The sequence below is a fragment of the Atractosteus spatula genome, chromosome 25, assembly GCF_055471065.1.
Source record: "Atractosteus spatula isolate fAtrSpa1 chromosome 25, fAtrSpa1.hap1, whole genome shotgun sequence".
Lineage (NCBI taxonomy): Eukaryota > Metazoa > Chordata > Actinopteri > Semionotiformes > Lepisosteidae > Atractosteus > Atractosteus spatula.
Window position 1 is genome coordinate 8,496,941 of NC_142730.1, and position 21,437 is coordinate 8,518,377.

Below are 21,437 nucleotides of genomic sequence, written 5' to 3' on the forward strand. Positions count from 1 at the left end.
AAATGTGTAGCAGTGTTCCACACACACCAAAGGACCTGAGTCTCCTAAGAAAATAGAGTTAAAAGGCCTTCTGAAGAGGAAGGTTTTGAGTCTGGGTTTGAAAGCGCTCAGGGAAGGTGGCTCTCTAATACCCTTAGGGATAGCATTCCAGAGCTCTGGGGCACAGCAGGAGAAGGCCCTGTCACCCACAGTATGCTGAGAGGCTTGGGGGAAAGACAGGAGGCCAGAATTAGGAGAGTGAAGGTTGAGAGGTTGGGAGTAGGATGACAGAAGTTCAGACAATTACTGAGATGCCAAGCCCTGCAGAGCCTTATAGGTGCGCAGGAGGATGCTGAAGTCATGACACCTGACTGGCAGCCAGTGCAAGGACTCCAGGACAGGAGTAATATAAGGGCCGGAGCAACCCGAAACCTAATGAATACTAAATAAACCGTTTTGTTAACTGTGAATGTATACCCCAGTGGTTCTCAAACTGTGGTACGCGTACCGGCAGCGGTACGTGGAGTGCCGCCAAGTGGTACGCCAAATGACCCTGGAATTGTGTCGTGTGCGCTGAAAAATCGGGACGGGTTTTCATATTTTGTATTTTAATACGTGTCGAATACGCAGCCTACGTACTACGATACAGTGCGCGCTAATAGTTCAGTGGACACATGAGATACTCTGTAATTTTCTACCACTCTATAGGAATGCGTGCTACGGATGCAAATGACCAATTGTATTTAAAAAAAGGGAGAAAGGAGAATGTGCGTGATTTTGGAACAATGCTAACGTTGTAAACACAGGAATGCATAGAAATACGTGCTACGAACGCAGGTCATCTTGTGAGCACACAAAAGCGTGATAACAGAAAAATATTTAAGAACTGTTCTAATTTGAGAAAAATACACCGAGCGTCTCTGTGTTTCGCTCCCATGCGCATGAAATAAAAAATTTAAATAAATACGGAAATAAAAACGGAAACGCGGAAAAATGCAAGTTTGCAGATTGCTAAAGCAGGTAAGCTACACTATTTTTGAAGAACCTTATTTACCGTTGGCAAAAGAGCTGACACGTATTATGTGTAGAGAAAAAGCTGCTAAACAGCTCGACCTGCTGCCCCCCTCCCCCTGAAAGACACAGTCATTCATAGAATTATTGAAATGAAGGATTATATCAAATGTACACTGATAGAGCACGTTAAGATGAGCAGATGTTTTTCACTGCAATTAGATGAGTCTGTAGTATATTTGGCCAATTTGCTCATTAACGTTAGATACGAGTTTGAGGGCACGTCCCATGAAGACTTTCTGTTCTGTAAACCGCTACCAACAGGAACTACAGGAGAGCACATATTTCAGCTTCTGAATGAATTTATCGTAGAGAATGGCCTCGACTGGATAAAATGCGTCTGAGTTTGTACAGACGGTGCTAGAGCAATGACAAGCCGACATAACGGTGTAGTTGCACGAATTAGAGAGGTTGCTCCAGAAATTAATGTACGCATTACAACATCCACCGCGAGACCTTTGCCGTCAAGAAAATGCCTGACGATTTAATATCTGTTAGACTCTGTTGTGAATTGTATCAAGGCTCGAAAAATTAATTCACATCTGCTTTGCTCGACTAAACAGGCTCACCCCTCTCACTGAAATGGTGCTTTTTTATTAGTTGTTGTTAATGTTTTTTTTCTGTAAAACACTTTGAGAAGCCACCTTTAAAGGCGCTATATCAAATTAAGATTGTTATTATAATATTTATTATATGTATGTGTGAGTGTGTGTGCACGCGCGCTCATGTTGGTCATTGAGAATTTCTGGGGTTCCTATGAGATGATGACGTGTAGGTGGTACTTGGATGCTTTGGTTGGATTAGGGGTGGTACTTGGTCCAAAAAGTTTGAGAACCACTGGTATACCCTATGAATGTGAAAGTCTGAAACAACAGACCAGCAGTTTAAGGCAGGAAAATGATTGAGGATAATCTTAAAATGATTGACTCGCACTCCTGTTCACCTGGGAGAGGCTATAAAGCCTCCATTTCTGATAGAGAGCACCGTAATCAGTGATGGGAATAAAGTACACCCTTTTACTATTCTCTGGTTCTACATATTTCATCAATTTCCCTTCTGGATCAATAAGGTCTTATCTATCTATATTAAAGAATATCTGACCTTCACCTACTCCTGGCCAAGTCCAAACAGTTATAATAATAATAAGTGCTTACACTTATATATCGCTTTTCTGGAAACTCAAAGCACTTTTACAGGTAATGGGGACTCCCCTCCACCACCACCAATGTGCAGCCCCACCTGGATGATGCAACGGCAGCCATAGTGCCATAGACACCTAAAGAAGGCTTCCACGAAATCACGAAGCACACTTGCAGTTTTCAGCCTTGTTTAAGGACCCTTCGTGTCACGATGCGCTCGGCTACAGCTGAGTTGTTTTTTCCCGGAAAAGCCTCACCACGTGCTCACGCCGCCGACCCCCTTACCTGCGCTCGCTCAGGGGCAGACCTCCTCCTCTCCCCGTCTATCCTAGCCGTGTCTCGGGCTGGCAGGTAGCCTTTCGGCAGGTCTGCCGAGAAAAAGGCTTCGCTTTCTTGTCGTGGCGCTACTCCCCTTCATCCACAGACAGTGCGTTTCTGCAGCTCTTTCTGGGGGCAGATTATCGCTGCCTCTTGAGAAACAGAAGCACAGACACTTCTGCGTGTTTCAGTAAGCTACGCACTCAACCCATCACCTAGTGGTGTCAATCCATTGAAATAAGTTGTTCAAAGCCCGCCCTGTCGTCGAGGTCGTCCAAAAGGTCTTGCTCGTAGTCGACAGGATTCGAACCTGCGCGGGGAATCCCCAATGGATTTCAAGTCCATCGCCTTCACCACTCGGCCACGACTACCTGGGGACACGAGCGTGGGCTCGGGTCGTGGGGAGAATCGCTGTAACTCAGCCCGCGGACGTAGACTTTCTGGACCGCGCGCATTACCCCCGTCCGTCTTCGCTTTTACATCGCTTGAGCTGAAAAGGGAAAAAACAGACACGACAGCCGCTCTTTCCAGCTCTTGGCTCAGGCGCCTTGCTCCGAAACACGGAGATGTTTTTAATAAAAAAAAGAATTATAAAGTAAAAAAAGACTAAAAAAAGACTATTTCTGAACCACAAAATAAAAAACAAATGAGAAACGAACTACCCACACAAACAAAAGAAAATCAAATAGACTAAACAAAAGCAACAAACGTGACCAGAACACCCTGGACACAGACGTAGATTCCCTCTTTCCAAACACCGGGGTAAAGTTAGCGTGAACTTCGAAAACGATTTCGGCACGCCTGTAGCGCTTTCACGAAACCTCCTAGGGTTACGAAAACACTCGCTTTGTGTATAAAGTACATTGTGACTGTTTTCTCAGCCTTCACTTTGTCGTTTTTAGGATTTTTTTTTTTTACCACGCACGAATATTCTTTTGTCCATATCTTCGCAATGGACACCCTTAGCAAACACAGGACGCCTTCAAACCAAATGCATTTTAAAGACCACGACTTGTGGAAATTTCCACAGCTTCTACATCAAACTATCAGTGAGCTGATTATCTTTTTTTAAACCTCCGGTTTTTCATCGATGCGTAATTACGCACTAACTGGAACCTGGGGGACCGCTGTTTACACACGTTCACTACGCGAGAAATACTGTTCAATACGGCTTCGTGCGAAAAACCCGTCCATAGGAAGCAGAACAGCGCTGTCTCCAATTACCCGGACTGTGAGCACGGGAATAAAGCTTTGTTTGATTTCTGAAACCCTTTCTTTATGTCCTGTTTTCATTCAGGTAAGGGTCAACTATATTCAACTAATACTGCTGACAGCAGGAAAATTCAAATATTCTTTACTCAGCAGCTTATTAAAAACAGCTCCCATGATGTTCAAACCGATTGTTTACACAGAAGACTGACACAGCTTTGCGTTCTGAATCTCTTTTTCTCGTGCTTTTATCTAATGTGGTACTATGCACTGGGATAGGGGAATGCTGTTCACAAGCCAATAGCATTCAAACCACAGCACCCACAATGCTGCAAGTAAGTGTTTTACAAACTAAGCAGGTCCTCTGACCTTTCCCAGCTTTGTTTTGGGTTGTGAAACTTTTCTTTATTTTTTAATGATTTTTTGAAGATAACACTACAGGTAATACACTGGGATAGGGGGTCTTCATCATGACTCAATAGCTTTTGAAGCACAACAGCCACAGTGCTGCAACCAGGTGTTTTACACATCAGACAGCCCCCCTCACCTTACACAACCTTGCTTTGGGTTGTGGAACGTTTTCTTATTTTTTAATGATTTTTTGAAGATAACACTACAGGTAATATATTATGATAGGGGGTCTTCTTCACGACTCAATAGCATTTCACTAACACTCTTTAAGCAGAAAATATAACTCAGAGCATCAAAATATTAGTCTGAAAAGACTTAGCAGCCTGGCCACATCAATCAAAATGTACCAATTGTGGTACAATTTCATTTTTGACAAGTGTTCTGCTATTGGAAATTTAGTATGGAATGGTACTCTCCATGAGCATGGTTTCAGCGTTAAATAGGTTAAGAGTCTGGAACACCCAATAAATTGTAGCTACAACTGTTAAAATGTCAGTGTATTCAATGCCAAATGCAACAGAAACCACTTTCTATCAAACTTTTGCTTTTTGGGGATTTAGACAACATCCCCATTTAGGGCAATGCAGTATATAGAGCCATATATGCAAGAAAAAAAATGTGCAGAGAACGTTAAAATGTCACTTTTCCTCAATTTCTCTTCTGTCCTAAAACACAGCCATGCCATCAAACATCCTCTATGTTTTCTAATAACACTAACCCTAACCCTAGCTAAGGGTTTGGGTAGTTAGGGTTAGGGTTCAGATTTTCTTCAATGCAACCTAACACTCATTTAATCAGAAAATATAACCCAGGGCATCAAAATATTAGTCTGAAAAGACTTAGCAGCCTTGCCACACCAAACAAAATGTAAACACTGTGGTACAATTTCATTTTTTGACAAGCATTCTGCTATTGGAAATTTTGTGTGGAATGGTACTCTCCATTAGCATTGTATCAGCGTTAAATAGGTTAAGAGTCTGGAAAACCCAATAAACTGTTAAAATGCCAGTGCATTCAATGCCAAATGCAACAGATTAAGACATGTAAACACTTACTTTTTAAAAAATCAAACTCCTCCAAACAAGTTGATGAACTGTTTTTTATTATTAAACTGTTTGTAGTGCTGGCAAAATATCTTTCTCAAGACGCAAAATGCAATATTGCTGGGACTCAAATAATAAAGAAAAAAAATAAGAAAAATTTATACTCCGGGTTCAGGGCAGCGGTTTGTAGGAGGAGAGCGATTCCTCTCCACAATCACAGCGACGCCCCAAACCGAGAGTCCTCAGGCCGGCTGAGACAGCGCCTGGAAGAGAGCAGTGACGCGCGTCACCAGCGCCTGAGACCCACTCCGCTAGCTTTCGTTTTCTTGTAAACCGTGCAGTTAGTCTCTCGCTTCCCCGCCTCGCAAAACCTATTGAATTCGTTCTGCCCACAGTCCGGAACCAGAGCAGAGTGCATTCTCTCTCTGTGTATGGAGTTTCAGCTCAGCCCACAACACCCTGTCCTCCACTCCGACAGTTTACAGCTTGTAGAGGTGACCGACACCTTTCTCTGCCCGTCCACTCCAGAAACCGCGCTCTGCCACCGTGTCTCTGTAGTGTTGAGGTGAACAGAAGCGGAGATTTCTCGCTGAGAGAGCGAGCAGAGAAGTGGGACGCAGAGAGAAGCAGAGCAGGAAGTGCACAACACTTTCACAGTGAAACAAAGAAGAGACACGAACACCATTTCAAACCCAAATCTTTTCACGTCTTATTTTTACTCCTGCTACACCTAGAGCGGGTCTATTAGTGTCACACCAGAAAGAATTAAGTACTGACGCGCAGTAGCGCTCTACTGATGCGGCACAAATGATTGGAAACTGATGTATGTAGCAACACACAGATACAGAGAGAGGAATTACACTCAGGACAGTAGGACTCACACAACACCCTCAGTGAAAACTCGAAAGCACTTGGGTTCAATTACAACAATCTTTATTCCGAATTTCAATTTTCGAAATGCACCAAAATATGGAAATGAATACGAAAACTACCTTTTCACCGCCTCAGACAGGATCATAGGACAGGACAATGATCCCAAATCCGTCAGGAAAAAGAGCCGAAAAATTCATACTTTCCATCGAAAACTGCGCAAAAGACTCATTGAGAAAGAATAAACGACAAGTACAACGATTATAGTCCGACAAAACCAAGGACGTCCGGATGTAAAACATTCGAGGTTTGCTCTAGACCCCAAAGTACAAATATCGAAATCGTTCTTCTCTACTTCATGCGAATCATGTCTTACAAACTCACGGTCAGTGCGGATTCATGTGAAATCACATTCCGATATACCCGCAGGTCCAAAGCGTCCGAACCGACCGCGACTCGGGTCTCGGCTCTGCGGGTTTCTGGGAGCCCGGAGGACGGGGTTCCGCGGTTCCGCCGGCGGGCCGGTGTGCTGACCCCCGGGTCCGAGTCCAGCCCGTCTCCTCACCCACACCGACAATACCGGATTAAAATGGATGAAAATCCAAAACGCAAAAAAAAAATCAAATGAACAAAACCAGCAGGGAATCGGTTTACCGCAACTTTTGCTGCTAATTGAGAGGTTTGGGTTTACATTCGGACACTTTCACCAAAAATGCGCAACAAAATCTTCGATAAAGGAAAAAAACACGACCAGTGCCTCAACCCATCGATAAACATACGGAGAAAAATACCAGTAATCCAAGAAGATAATCCGAGAAGCGAAAGGAATTTACTGAACTGAGGCACAATGATGCGAGTCGGGTCAGGTCTCTCGGGTACTTGTCTCTGCACCAATACAAATATTAACGTATTGTAACGCTTACGGCCGACAGGTACTGTGTAAGAGCCGGCGTACCAGAGCAGGTGACGTCACCGCCCTTCCCTGTGATAGCAGGACTACAGCTATTGGGCTGTAGAGAGATCTCTCTTTAGCTCACGGGGCTAGGTCGCTGCAGAGAGACGCGGAAGTCCCGGGCTCGAGCCTCAGTCGGGATGGGGCCGACCAGATGCGGCAAGGGCGCCCGCCTGAACCCCCGTTGCGTTACAGTATTAAAAGGAAAATATATATTACATTCAATGGAAACAAAAGTATTAACGAAGCAATGTACTAATCGGTAAATCAAGCGGCTTGAACATTCGAGGAGGGATTGATTGGCGTGGTTTTTCATCTTCGGAAAGCGAAGTCCGGAGTAATCGAAATTTCCTTACCGAAAATCTTTAACTTAATCAGCCCCGAGCCCGCAGCGCGACAGCTCTCCGATTCCGGATAAATCACCATGATCAACCTGACTCCCTCTCCTGCGGGCCCCGCCCCCCGGGCAGTGACGCACCACGAAGGCCCCGCCCACAGCAGCCCGCTGCAGCTCGGGGGCTCTGTGCCCACAGCTGCGCCCAGCGCTCAGGCTCACGGGCGCTCCTGCTCAGACAGGGCCTGTGATTTCCTCGACGGGACTAAACGCGTTTTGCTGTCTCTGGCCGGAGTGCTGGAGGCTGCGGTTAGGCTCTGGAAAAACCTGGAACCGCTTCTGGTCATCATGAGGGTCCTGCCGTCTCCTCCCCGCCTGCCGGTTTAAATCGGCCTCGTCCATCCAGGAGCCGAGATCCCGCAGGGAGAGCCGACCTCAGTCTCCGAGACTTTCCGCAGTGGAGACTCTCTCTGTCCGGGAGCCGGCGCTCAAGAAGTTCCGCGAATTGTCTCTCCGTGTCCAGACTGAACAACTGAAGCTGAAAGCAACTTCCTCAACAAGACTGTTTCTGACACGATATATGAAATGAATCCGAAGTTGTGAAATGTCAATATTGAAATAAAGGCGATGTCATTGATCCGAATTGTCTGCGTCTTCCTTCTGTCCCTCAACACAGCGACACTGCTCGACACACTGACGCCTGAAGACCGAACTGGGCCTCTGCTGCGGTGCGGGGAGCGGGCTGTGTTCAAGCTCTCTGGTGAAGGTTTCACACTCTGGGTTCAGGGCCGCGCCTTGTGAAAGGAGAGCGATTTCTCTCCGCCGTCACAGCGACGCCCCAAACTGAGAGTGGAATTCAATTCACATTTTAAAGTAGAATTCATTTTGATTAAACTCGACTAGAAATGTAAAGAATCCAAAGACAAGACAAACAATAGAAATATGTAAAAAGCATCATTTTCAGCTTTTATAATTGTGAATTCCTCTGGCAGTGAAATGTCTATTTCTGTATCTATTTTAATATTCTGTCTCCTTTTTTGTATTTCTCGTGTTTAAATAGAAACTTTTAAAAACTAACTTTCACAGTGAAAACAAAGAAGAGCCATTTACACCATTTCAAACCTAAATGTGTTAATCTGTACTCCCGCTAATAAATGCGGCCGGTCTGTCAGTGCCACACCACCAAGAATATTTGGAAACTGATGGATGTAGCAACAAATCTAGAGAGAGGAAGTACACCCGGGTCTGAAGGGTTTTAATAAAAACTCGGAAACACTTGGGTTCAATTACAAGATTTATTTCGAATTTAAACTCTCGAAGTGCAACAAACGTTGGAAATGAACACGGAGAATACTTTCCTTCACCCCCTCAGACAGGATCATAGTACAGGAAAACGATCCCGATAAAAATCCGAAGAATAATTCTTTTCCACCAAACATGCACCATAGGTTCTTCGAGAAGGAAAAACTCGACAAAAAACAATCAGGAGGAATATACCAGTAAACCAAGAAGATCATCTGTTTACACTTCACTGCTCTCTTCCAGGCGCTGTCTCAGCCGGCCTGAGGACTCTCGGTTTGGGGCGTCGCTGTGATTGTGGAGAGGAATCGCTCTCCTCCTACAAACCGCTGCCCCGAACCCGGAGTATAAACCTTCACCAGAGAGCTTTCATGCACCACGTTCACAGCACTACAGCAGAAGGTGAGACCAGTCTTTGTTTTCAAACTTGTATGGACGATCAAATAATATCAACAGAGCAGAAGAGGAATCCGATAATGACTGAACACCATTAAACAGAACAATTATCTAGCAAATGAATCAGATGAAGAATATGTCTTCCTTATTATTTGAGTTCAAGCAATATTGCATTTTGCGTCTTGAGAAAGATATTTTGCCAGCACTACATGTGAAAGTAGGGACCCAGGGCTTTCATTTAATACCAATGAACCCATTAATTCATTACATTGGTTTTAAACCGGCAGGCGGAGAGGAGACGGCAGGACCCTCATGATGACCAGAAGCGGTTCCAGGTTTTTCCAGAGCCTATCCGCAGCCTCCAGCACTCCGGCCAGAGACAGCAAAACGCGTTTAGTCCCGTCGAGGAAATCACAGACCCTGTCTGAGCAGGAGCGCCCGTGAGCCTGAGCGCTGGGCGCAGCTGTGGGCACAGAGCCCCCGAGCTGCAGCGGGCTGCTGTGGGCGGGGCCTTCGTGGTGCGTCACTGCCCGGGGGGCGGGGCCCGCAGGAGAGGGAGTCAGGTTGATCATGGTGATTTATCCGGAAGCGGAGAGCTGTCGCGCTGTGCGCTCGGGGCTTAAAATACTTAAACTACTCGGAATAATACTCGGAATAACTCCGGACTATTGCTGATTTTTTTTTATCGAAGACTCTGTTGCGCCGAAAAGAAATTTCGGTTATTAGTCCGGATTTCGCTTTCCGAAGATTAAAAACCGCGCCAATCAATTCGTCGTCGAATGTTTAAACCGCTTGATTTAAGGAATAGTACATTGTTTTGTTAATACTTTTGTTTCCATTGAATGTAATATATATTTTCCTTTAATACGTTAATATTTGTATCGGTGCAGAGACAAGTACACGAGAGACCTGACCCGACTCGCATCATTGTGTCTCAGTTCAGTAAATTCCTTTCGCTTCTCGGATTATCTTCTTGGATTACTGGTATATTCCACCTGATGTTTATTAATGCGGTGAGCGCTGGCTGTTTTTTGACGAGTTTTTCTTTCTCGAAGAACCTTTGGCGCATTTATGGTGAAAAAGAATTATTCTTCGGATTTTAATCCGGAAGGATTCGGGATCGTTTTCCTGTACTATGATCCTGTCTGAGGGGGTGAAGGAAAGGATTCTTCGTGTTCATTCCCAGCGTTTGTTGCACTTCGAAAATTTAAATTCGACATAAATCTTGTAATTGAACCCAAGTGTTTCCGAGTTTTTATTAAAACCCTTCAGACCCGGGTGTACTTCCTCTCTCTAGATTTGTTGCTACATCCATCAGTTTCCAAATATTCTTGGTGGTGTGGCACTGACAGACCGGCCGCATTTATTAGCGGGAGTACAGATTAACACATTTAGGTTTGAAATGGTGTAAATGGCTCTTCTTTGTTTTCATTGTGAAAGAGTTATTTTTTAAAAGTTTCTATTTTAACACGAGAAATACAAAAAAAGGAGACAATATTAAAATGGAAACATTAATAGACATTTCACTGCCAGAGGACTTCACAAATACAAAAGCTGAAAATGATATTTTTTACATATTTCCATTGTTTGTCTTGTCTTTGGATTATTTACATTTCTAGTCGAGTTTAATCAAAATGAATTGTACTTTAAAATGTGAATTGAATTCCACTCTCAGTTTGGGGCGTCGCTGTGACGGCGGAGAGAAATCGCTCTCCTTCAGGTCTCTCGTGTACTTGTCTCTGCACCGATACAAATATTAACGTATTAAAAGGAAAATAGATACTACATTCAATGGAAACAAAAGTATTAACAAAACAATGTACCATTCGTTAAATCAAGCGGCCAGGAAGAGAGCAGTGACGCGCGTCACCAGCGCCTGAGACCCACTCCGCTAGCTTTCGTTTTCTTGTAAACCGTGAAGTTAGTCTCTCGCTTCCCCGCCTCGCAAAACCCCTTGAATTCTTTCTGCCCACAGTCCGCCACCAGAGCAGAGTGCATTCTCTCTCTGTGTGGAGTTTCAGCTCAGCCCACAACACCCTGTCCTCCACTCCGACAGTTTACAGCTTGTACAGGTGACCGACACCTTTCACTGCCCGTCCACTCCAGAAACCGCGCTCTGCCACCGTGTCTCTGTAGTGTTGAGGTGAACAGAAGCGGAGATTTCTCGCTGAGAGAGCGAGCAGAGAAGTGGGACGCAGAGAGAAGCAGAGCAGGAAGTGCACAACACTTTCACAGTGAAACAAAGAAGAGACACGAACACCATTTCAAACCCAAATCTTTTCACGTCTTATTTTTACAACTGCAGTAGATCTATTGGTGTCACACCAGAAATAATTCCTGTACAACATACTGACGTGCAGTAGTGTTGTATTAATTTCACAAAAGCACTTGGAAACTGATGGATGTAGCAAACACACAAATATAAAGAGAGGAATTAAAACCGGGTCAGTAGCACAACACCTTCAATGAAAACTCGAAAACACTTGGGTGTTAAACACAATCGTTATTTAGAATTTAAACTTTCGAAATGTAGCGCTGGAAATGAACACGAAGAATCCTGTCCTTCACCACCTCAGACAGGATCATAGTAAAAGGGAATTATTCTTCGGATTTTTATTTTTCACCTAAAATGCACAAAGGGGTCTTGGATACAGAAAAACTCGTCAAGAACAGCCAGCGCCCATCCTATAATAAACAAACGGAAGAATATACCAGTAATCCAAGAAGCAAATCCGAAATGCGAAAGGAATTTACTGAACTGAGACAGAATGGTGCGAGTCGGGGCAGCGATAAAAATATTAACGTATTAAAGGAAAATATATATTACATTCAATGGAAACAAAAGTATTAACAAAACAATGTACTATTCCTTAAATCAAGCGGCTTAAACATTCGACGATGAATTGATTGGCGCGGTTTTTAATCTTCGGAAAGCGAAATTCTTTTCGGCGCAACAGAGTCTTCGATAAAGAAAAATCAGCAATAGTCCGGAGTTATTCCGAGTATTATTCCGAGTAGTTTAAGTATTAAGTATTTAAGTACAGCGCGACAGCTCTCCGCTTCCGGATAAATCACCATGATCAACCTGACTCCCGCTCCTGTGGGCCCCGCCCCCCGGGAGGTGACGCACCACGAAGGCCCCGCCCTCAGCAGCCCGCTGCAGCTCGGGGGCTCTGTGCCCACAGCTGCGCCCAGCGCTCAGGCTCACGGGCGCTCCTGCTTAGACAGGGTCTGTGATTTCCTCGACGGGACTAAACGCGTTTTGCTGTCTCTGGCCGGAGTGCTGGAGGCTGCGGTTAGGCTCTGGAAAAACCTGGAACCGCTTCTGGTCATCATGAGGGTCCTGCTGCCGTCTACTCCTGCTACACCTAGAGCGGGTCTATTAGTGTCACACCAGAAAGAAGTATATACTGACGCGCAGTAGCGCTCTACTGATGTGACACAAATGACTGGAAACTGATGGATGTAGCAACACACAGATACAGAGAGAGGAATTACACTCAGGACAGTAGGACTCACACAACACCCTCAGTGAAAACTCGAAAGCACTTGGGTTCAATTACAACAATCTTTATTCCGAATTTCAATTTTCGAAATGCACCAAAATATGGAAATGAATACGAAAACTACCTTTTCACCGCCTCAGACAGGATCATAGGACAGGACAATGATCCAAATCCGTCAGGAAAAAGAGCCGAAAAATTCATTCTTTCCATCGAAAACTGCGCAAAAGACTCATTGAGAAAGAAAATACGACAACTAAAACGATTATAGTCCGACAAAACCAAGGACGTCCGGATGTAAAACATTCGAGGTTTGCTCTAGACCCCAAAGTACAGATATCGAAATCGTTCTTCTCTACTTCATGCGAATCATGTCTTACAAACTCACGGTCAGTGCGGATTCATGTGAAATCACATTCCGATATACCCGCAGGTCCAAAGCGTCCGAACCGACCGCGACTCGGGTCTCGGCTCTGAGGGTTTCTGGGAGCCCGGAGGACGGGGTTCCGCGGTTCCGCCGGCGGGCCGGTGTGCTGACCCCCGGGTCCGAGTCCAGCCCGTCTCCTCACCCACACCGACAATACCGGATTAAAATGGATGAAAATCCAAAACGCAAAAAAAAATCAAATGAACAAAACCAGCAGGGAATCGGTTTACCGCAACTTTTGCTGCTAATTGAGAGGTTTGGGTTTACATTCGGACACTTTCACCAAAAATGCGCAACAAAATCTTCGATAAAGGAAAAAAACAGGACCAGTGCCTCATCCCATCGATAAACATACGGAGAAAAATACCAGTAATCCAAGAAGATAATCCGAGAAAGACACGAGATGCGAAAGGAATTTACTCGACTGAGACACAATGATGCGGCTCCGGTCAGGTCTCTCGTGTACTTGTCTCTGCACCGATACAAATATTAACGTATTAAAAGGAAAATAGATATTACATTCAATGGAAACAAAAGTATTAACAAAACAATGTACTATTCGTTACATCAAGCGGCCAGGAAGAGAGCAGAGACGCGCGTCACCAGCGCCTGAGACCCACTCCGCTAGCTTTCGTTTTCTTGTAAACCGTGAAGTTAGTCTCTCGCTTCCCCGCCTCGCAAAACCCCTTGAATTCTTTCTGCCCACAGTCCGGCACCAGAGCAGAGTGCATTCTCTCTCTGTGTGGAGTTTCAGCTCAGCCCACAACACCCTGTCCTCCGCTCCGACAGTTTACAGCTTGTACAGGTGACCGACACCTTTCACTGCCCGTCCACTCCAGAAACCGCGCTCTGCCACCGTGTCTCTGTAGTGTTGAGGTGAACAGAAGCGGAGATTTCTCGCTGAGAGAGCGAGCAGAGAAGTGGGACGCAGAGAGAAGCAGAGCAGGAAGTGCACAACACTTTCACAGTGAAACAAAGAAGAGACACGAACACCATTTCAAACCCAAATCTTTTCACGTCTTATTTTTACAACTGCAGTAGATCTATTGGTGTCACACCAGAAATAATTCCTGTACAACATACTGACGTGCAGTAGTGTTGTATTAATTTCACAAAAGCACTTGGAAACTGATGGATGTAGCAAACACACAAATATAAAGAGAGGAATTAAAACCGGGTCAGTAGCACAACACCTTCAATGAAAACTCGAAAACACTTGGGTGTTAAACACAATCGTTATTTAGAATTTAAACTTTCGAAATGTAGCGCTGGAAATGAACACGAAGAATCCTGTCCTTCACCACCTCAGACAGGATCATAGTAAAAGGGAATTATTCTTCGGATTTTTATTTTTCACCTAAAATGCACAAAGGGGTCTTGGATACAGAAAAACTCGTCAAGAACAGCCAGCGCCCATCCTATAATAAACAAACGGAAGAATATACCAGTAATCCAAGAAGCAAATCCGAAATGCGAAAGGAATTTACTGAACTGAGACAGAATGGTGCGAGTCGGGGCAGCGATACAAATATTAACGTATTAAAGGAAAATATATATAACATTCAATGGAAACAAAAGTATTAACAAAACAATGTACTATTCCTTAAATCAAGCGGCTTAAACATTCGACGACGAATTGATTGGCGCGGTTTTTAATCTTCGGAAAGCGAAATTCTTTTCGGCGCAACAGAGTCTTCGATAAAGAAAAATCAGCAATAGTCCGGAGTTATTCCGAGTATTATTCCGAGTAGTTTAAGTATTTTAAGCCCCGAGCGCACAGCGCGACAGCTCTCCGCTTCCGGATAAATCACCATGATCAACCTGACTCCCTCTCCTGCGGGCCCCGCCCCCCGGGCAGTGATGCACCACGAAGGCCCCGCCCTCAGCAGCCCGCTGCAGCTCGGGGGCTCTGTGCCCACAGCTGCGCCCAGCGCTCAGGCTCACGGGCGCTCCTGCTCAGACAGGGTCTGTGATTTCCTCGACGGGACTAAACGCGTTTTGCTGTCTCTGGCCGGAGTGCTGGAGGCTGCGGTTAGGCTCTGGAAAAACCTGGAACCGCTTCTGGTCATCATGAGGGTCCTGCTGCAGTCTCCTCCCCGCCTGCCGGTTTATATCGGCCTCGTCCATCCAGGAGCCGAGATCCCGCAGGGAGAGCCGACCTCAGTCTCCGAGACTTTCCACAGTGGAGACTCTCTCTGTCCGGGAGCCGGCGCTCAAGAAGTTCCGCGAATTGTCTCTCCGTGTCCAGACTGAACAACTGAAGCTGAAAGCAACTTCCTCAACAAGACTGTTTCTGACACGATATATGAAATGAATCTGAAGTTGTGAAACGTATTGAATCTGAAGTTGTGAAACGTATTGAATCTGAAGTTGTGAAACGTACAATATTGAAATAAAGGCGATGTCATTGATCCGAATTGTCTGCGTCTTCCTTCTGTCCCTCAACACAGCGACACTGCTCGACACACTGACGCCTGAAGACCGAACTGGGCCTCTGCTGCGGTGCGGGGAGCGGGCTGTGTTCAAGCTCTCTGGTGAAGGTTTCACACTCCGGGTTCAGGGTCGCGCCTTGTGAAAGGAGAGCGATTTCTCTCCGCCGTCACAGCGACGCCCCAAACTGAGAGTGGAATTCAATTCACATTTTAAAGTAGAATTCATTTTGATTAAACTCGACTAGAAATGTAAAGAATCCAAAGACAAGACAAACAATAGAAATATGTAAAAAGCATCATTTTCAGCTTTTATAATTGTGAATTCCTCTGGCAGTGAAATGTCTATTTCTGTATCTATTTTAATATTCTGTCTCCTTTTTTGTATTTCTCGTGTTTAAATAGAAACTTTTAAAAACTAACTTTCACAGTGAAAACAAAGAAGAGCCATTTACACCATTTCAAACCTAAATGTGTTAATCTGTACTCCCGCTAATAAATGCGGCCGGTCTGTCAGTGCCACACCACCAAGAATATTTGGAAACTGATGGATGTAGCAACAAATCTAGAGAGAGGAAGTACACCCGGGTCTGAAGGGTTTTAATAAAAACTCGGAAACACTTGGGTTCAATTACAAGATTTATTTCGAATTTAAACTCTCGAAGTGCAACAAACGTTGGAAATGAACACGGAGAATACTTTCCTTCACCCCCTCAGACAGGATCATAGTACAGGAAAACGATCCCGATAAAAATCCGAAGAATAATTCTTTTCCACCAAACATGCACCATAGGTTCTTCGAGAAGGAAAAACTCGACAAAAAACAATCAGGAGGAATATACCAGTAATCCAAGAAGATCATCTGTTTACACTTCACTGCTCTCTTCCAGGCGCTGTCTCAGCCGGCCTGAGGACTCTCGGTTTGGGGTGTAACTGTGATTGTGGAGAGGAATCGCTCTCCTCCTACAAACCGCTGCCCCGAACCCGGAGTATAAACCTTCACCAGAGAGCTTTCATGCACCACGTTCACAGCACTACAGCAGAAGGTGAGACCAGTCTTTGTTTTCAAACTTGTATGGACGATCAAATAATATCAACAGAGCAGAAGAGGAATCCGATAATGACTGAACACCATTAAACAGAACAATTATCTAGCAAATGAATCAGATGAAGAATATGTCTTCCTTATTATTTGAGTTCAAGCAATATTGCATTTTGCGTCTTGAGAAAGATATTTTGCCAGCACTACATGTGAAAGTAGGGACCCAGGGCTTTCATTTAATACCAATGAACCCATTAATTCATTACATTGGTTTTAAACCGGCAGGCGGAGAGGAGACGGCAGGACCCTCATGATGACCAGAAGCGGTTCCAGGTTTTTCCAGAGCCTAACCGCAGCCTCCAGCACTCCGGCCAGAGACAGCAAAACGCGTTTAGTCCCGTCGAGGAAATCACAGACCCTGTCTGAGCAGGAGCGCCCGTGAGCCTGAGCGCTGGGCGCAGCTGTGGGCACAGAGCCCCCGAGCTGCAGCGGGCTGCTGAGGGCGGGGCCTTCGTGGTGCATCACTGCCCGGGGGGCGGGGCCCGCAGGAGAGGGAGTCAGGTTGATCATGGTGATTTATCCGGAAGCGGAGAGCTGTCGCGCTGTGCGCTCGGGGCTTGAAATACTTAAACTACTCGGAATAACTCCGGACTATTGCTGATTTTTTTTTTATCGAAGACTCTGTTGCGCCGAAAAGAAATTTCGGTTATTAGTCCGGATTTCGCTTTCCGAAGATTAAAAACCGCGCCAATCAATTCGTCGTCGAATGTTTAAACCGCTTGATTTAAGGAATAGTACATTGTTTTGTTAATACTTTTGTTTCCATTGAATGTAATATATATTTTCCTTTAATACGTTAATATTTGTATCGGTGCAGAGACAAGTACACGAGAGACCTGACCCGACTCGCATCATTGTGTCTCAGTTCAGTAAATTCCTTTCGCTTCTCGGAGTATCTCCTTGGATTACTGGTATATTCCACCTGATGTTTATTAATGCGGTGAGCGCTGGCTGTTTTTTGACGAGTTTTTCTTTCTCGAAGAACCTTTGGCGCATTTATGGTGAAAAAGAATTATTCTTCGGATTTTAATCCGGAAGGATTCGGGATCGTTTTCCTGTACTATGATCCTGTCTGAGGGGGTGAAGGAAAGGATTCTTCGTGTTCATTCCCAGCGTTTGTTGCACTTCAAAAATTTAAATTCGACATAAATCTTGTAATTGAACCCAAGTGTTTCCGAGTTTTTATTAAAACCCTTCAGACCCGGGTGTACTTCCTCTCTCTAGATTTGTTGCTACATCCATCAGTTTCCAAATATTCTTGGTGGTGTGGCACTGACAGACCGGCCGCATTTATTAGCGGGAGTACAGATTAACACATTTAGGTTTGAAATGGTGTAAATGGCTCTTCTTTGTTTTCATTGTGAAAGAGTTATTTTTTAAAAGTTTCTATTTTAACACGAGAAATACAAAAAAAGGAGACAATATTAAAATGGAAACATTAATAGACATTTCACTGCCAGAGGACTTCACAAATACAAAAGCTGAAAATGATATTTTTTACATATTTCCATTGTTTGTCTTGTCTTTGGATTCTTTACATTTCTAGTCGAGTTTAATCAAAATGAATTGTACTTTAAAATGTGAATTGAATTCCACTCTCAGTTTGGGGCGTCGCTGTGACGGCGGAGAGAAATCGCTCTCCTTCAGGTCTCTCGTGTACTTGTCTCTGCACCGATACAAATATTAACGTATTAAAAGGAAAATAGATACTACATTCAATGGAAACAAAAGTATTAACAAAACAATGTACCATTCGTTAAATCAAGCGGCCAGGAAGAGAGCAGTGACGCGCGTCACCAGCGCCTGAGACCCACTCCGCTAGCTTTCGTTTTCTTGTAAACCGTGAAGTTAGTCTCTCGCTTCCCCGCCTCGCAAAACCCCTTGAATTCTTTCTGCCCACAGTCCGCCACCAGAGCAGAGTGCATTCTCTCTCTGTGTGGAGTTTCAGCTCAGCCCACAACACCCTGTCCTCCACTCCGACAGTTTACAGCTTGTACAGGTGACCGACACCTTTCACTGCCCGTGCACTCCAGAAACCGCGCTCTGCCACCGTGTCTCTGTAGTGTTGAGGTGAACAGAAGCGGAGATTTCTCGCTGAGAGAGCGAGCAGAGAAGTAGGACGCAGAGAGAAGCAGAGCAGGAAGTGCACAACACTTTCACAGTGAAACAAAGAAAAGACACGAACACCATTTCAAACCCAAATCTTTTCACGTCTTATTTTTACAACTGCAGTAGATCTATTGGTGTCACACCAGAAATAATTCCTGTACAACATACTGACGTGCAGTAGTGTTGTATTAATTTCACAAAAGCACTTGGAAACTGATGGATGTAGCAAACACACAAATATAAAGAGAGGAATTAAAACCGGGTCAGTAGCACAACACCTTCAATGAAAACTCGAAAACACTTGGGTGTTAAACACAATCGTTATTTAGAATTTAAACTTTCGAAATGTAGCGCTGGAAATGAACACGAAGAATCCTGTCCTTCACCACCTCAGACAGGATCATAGTAAAAGGGAATTATTCTTCGGATTTTTATTTTTCACCTAAAATGCACAAAGGGGTCTTGGATACAGAAAAACTCGTCAAGAACAGCCAGCGCCCATCCTATAATAAACAAACGGAAGAATATACCAGTAATCCAAGAAGCAAATCCGAAATGCGAAAGGAATTTACTGAACTGAGACAGAATGGTGCGAGTCGGGGCAGCGATACAAATATTAACGTATTAAAGGAAAATATATATAACATTCAATGGAAACAAAAGTATTAACAAAACAATGTACTATTCCTTAAATCAAGCGGCTTAAACATTCGACGACGAATTGATTGGCGCGGTTTTTAATCTTCGGAAAGCGAAATTCTTTTCGGCGCAACAGAGTCTTCGATAAAGAAAAATCAGCAATAGTCCGGAGTTATTCCGAGTATTATTCCGAGTAGTTTAAGTATTAAGTATTTAAGTACAGCGCGACAGCTCTCCGCTTCCGGATAAATCACCATGATCAACCTGACTCCCTCTCCTGCGGGCCCCGCCCCCCGGGCAGTGATGCACCACGAAGGCCCCGCCCACAGCAGCCCGCTGCAGCTCGGGGGCTCTGTGCCCACAGCTGCGCCCAGCGCTCAGGCTCACGGGCGCTCCTGCTCAGACAGGGTCTGTGATTTCCTCGACGGGACTAAACGCGTTTTGCTGTCTCTGGCCGGAGTGCTGGAGGCTGCGGTTAGGCTCTGGAAAAACCTGGAACCGCTTCTGGTCATCATGAGGGTCCTGCTGCAGTCTCCTCCCCGCCTGCCGGTTTATATCGGCCTCGTCCATCCAGGAGCCGAGATCCCGCAGGGAGAGCCGACCTCAGTCTCCGAGACTTTCCACAGTGGAGACTCTCTCTGTCCGGGAGCCGGCGCTCAAGAAGTTCCGCGAATTGTCTCTCCGTGTCCAGACTGAACAACTGAAGCTGAAAGCAACTTCCTCAACAAGACTGTTTCTGACACGATATATGAAATGAATCCGAAGTTGTGAAATGTCAATATTGAAATAAAGGCGATGTCATTGATCCGAATTGTCTGCGTCTTCCTTCTGTCCCTCAACACAGCGACACTGCTCGACACACTGACGCCTGAAGACCGAACTGGGCCTCTGCTGCGGTGCGGGGAGCGGGCTGTGTTCAAGCTCTCTGGTGAAGGTTTCACACTCCGGGTTCAGGGCCGCGCCTTGTGAAAGGAGAGCGATTTCTCTCCGCCGTCACAGCGACGCCCCAAACTGAGAGTGGAATTCAATTCACATTTTAAAGTAGAATTCATTTTGATTAAACTCGACTAGAAATGTAAAGAATCCAAAGACAAGACAAACAATAGAAATATGTAAAAAGCATCATTTTCAGCTTTTATAATTGTGAATTCCTCTGGCAGTGAAATGTCTATTTCTGTATCTATTTTAATATTCTGTCTCCTTTTTTGTATTTCTCGTGTTTAAATAGAAACTTTTAAAAACTAACTTTCACAGTGAAAACAAAGAAGAGCCATTTACACCATTTCAAACCTAAATGTGTTAATCTGTACTCCCGCTAATAAATGCGGCCGGTCTGTCAGTGCCACACCACCAAGAATATTTGGAAACTGATGGATGTAGCAACAAATCTAGAGAGAGGAAGTACACCCGGGTCTGAAGGGTTTTAATAAAAACTCGGAAACACTTGGGTTCAATTACAAGATTTATTTCGAATTTAAACTCTCGAAGTGCAACAAACGTTGGAAATGAACACGGAGAATACTTTCCTTCACCCCCTCAGACAGGATCATAGTACAGGAAAACGATCCCGATAAAAATCCGAAGAATAATTCTTTTCCACCAAACATGCACCATAGGTTCTTCGAGAAGGAAAAACTCGACAAAAAACAATCAGGAGGAATATACCAGTAATCCAAGAAGATCATCTGTTTACACTTCACTGCTCTCTTCCAGGCGCTGTCTCAGCCGGCCTGAGGACTCTCGGTTTGGGGTGTAACTGTGATTGTGGAGAGGAATCGCTCTCCTCCTACAAACCGCTGCCCCGAACCCGGAGTATAAACCTTCACCAGAGAGCTTTCATGCACCACGTTCACAGCACTACAGCAGAAGGTGAGACCAGTCTTTGTTTTCAAACTTGTATGGACGATCAAATAATATCAACAGAGCAGAAGAGGAATCCGATAATGACTGAACACCATTAAACAGAACAATTATCTAGCAAATGAATCAGATGAAGAATATGTCTTCCTTATTATTTGAGTTCAAGCAATATTGCATTTTGCGTCTTGAGAAAGATATTTTGCCAGCACTACATGTGAAAGTAGGGACCCAGGGCTTTCATTTAATACCAATGAACCCATTAATTCATTACATTGGTTTTAAACCGGCAGGCGGAGAGGAGACGGCAGGACCCTCATGATGACCAGAAGCGGTTCCAGGTTTTTCCA

The 21,437-nt window shown here is 44.7% G+C and overlaps 1 non-coding gene across 1 annotated transcript; it reads right to left on the reverse strand.

Annotated features, from left to right (window-relative positions):
• Nucleotides 1-2,796: 2,796 nt before the first annotated feature.
• Nucleotides 2,797-2,878, reverse strand: trnas-uga (transfer RNA serine (anticodon UGA)). The gene has a single exon. It is a non-coding gene; the product is annotated as a tRNA-Ser (tRNA).
• Between the last annotated feature and the right edge of the window lie 18,559 nt (nt 2,879-21,437).